The sequence below is a fragment of the Melospiza melodia genome, unplaced genomic scaffold (assembly GCF_035770615.1).
Source record: "Melospiza melodia melodia isolate bMelMel2 unplaced genomic scaffold, bMelMel2.pri scaffold_47, whole genome shotgun sequence".
Taxonomy (NCBI): Eukaryota; Metazoa; Chordata; class Aves; order Passeriformes; family Passerellidae; genus Melospiza; species Melospiza melodia.
Window position 1 is genome coordinate 879,192 of NW_026948793.1, and position 1,607 is coordinate 880,798.

Genomic DNA, 1,607 nt, shown 5'->3' on the forward strand with positions numbered 1-1,607 from the left:
ATAGTGAGTTGTTGTGGAGGTTGGCAATAAATAAACTGAAGTTGGTATTTATATATTGTTACATAGATAGGTTGTAATAATATAATAAATTCCTGTTTTTAACCTAAATTGAGATTTGTATAGTTCTGCATTGTCGGTGTGGGTGTAGCACTTGGTAATAAATGACATTTTTCAACTGAAATTGATTCTCGTGTATTTGTGGATCAGCAGTGCTAGTGTAGCAATCTGCAAGAAATGCCATTTGTCAGCTATGATGGGTGTTCTCTGATTTGTGCTACCCAAAGCCATGGGCAGATGTAAATACTAGAGGATTCTGGCCGTGCAAATCTCCTGCCATGCCCAGCACATGCCCCACCTGCACTCAGGCTGGGCAGGGGAAGCGCAGATTTGGGCTGGCAGCAGAGACCCGCGTTGGCTCAGAACTCGCTGCAGAGGCAGCTGAGAAAACTCCGGGGCTCCACTGAGAGTAGAACTCCAAGCAGGAGCAACCCTGGCAGGAGAAATCATTCACAATGAAAAAAAGAGAGAAAATGTGGCAAAGCAGATGTGGGGATACTCTGTGAGGCTGATAAAATGCTCTGAATCACCCCTGCCTAGGCACATCTTCTGCAAAAAGGTTTTATTAAAAACTGAACACCTCCCATGAAATACAGATTGCTCTTTCCACTTACCTTGCTGTGTGAGTGGAGACACTCTCTCCTTATCACTGAGAATTTTTGCCCTTCAGCACCTCACATTTAATCACAGATGATGTACTACCTTGGCACCATCAATGAAAACAGCCCTGCCCTCGTGGCAGTGTTTGCAAAGTCTTCCCTCCTCCTGTCTCCACATGTGACAGACGGAACCATCCCCTTCTGTCCAAACTGTGCCTGAGCTGAGTGAGGGCTCCAGGAGCTCAGGAGGGTGCAAGAGCACCGCATGTGGGAAGGTTTTGCAAAGCTTCCTAAGCCCCAGTAAACTGGGTTTGCCAGTCTTCCCCTGCAATATTGTCCTATTCAAGAATGATCTTGGAGAACACTGTGCCTCCAGCTCACTCAAGTAAAGTTTGTTTTCTTCAAGGCTTGAATAGAGGAAAATGAAAATTGTGGTTTTTAGAGTGAAATTCGGGGGTTGGTGCAGCTGGGTTTGCTCCACTATTTGCTGTGGAAAGTAGGGTGAAAGCTTTAAATTCCCAGCAGAAGCTGACTACCACCCAGACAGACCTGAATGAGGCCCAGGTGGGCTTGCTGCACGCTGGTCCAAGGGAAAAGCTGGAACAAAGTCCCCTTTTATTGCAGATGGAGTCTGTGCCGGTGTCTCCAGGGCTGTCTGTGGTAAGACACGGCAATCCAGCCAGAAACTGTGGATATGAGAGTTCCAACAGCAACCTGCTTCTCCAGGGTGAGGGACGAGGCCAGCCCGAAAGCCTGGAAGGTGCTCTGGGCACTGGAGAAGGCCAGGCTGTCCTTGAGCAGGGATGGCCTTCAAAGGGGACCTCACACCTTGTGCTGCTGACCAAGGGCAGCTGGTGGCCTTCCACAAAATGCTTCTTTTGTCCAGCTCTTGGAAAAGTTCCAGCCAGCAACAATTCCTGCTGCTCATACCAGCCCTTTCCAAGCAGGAGG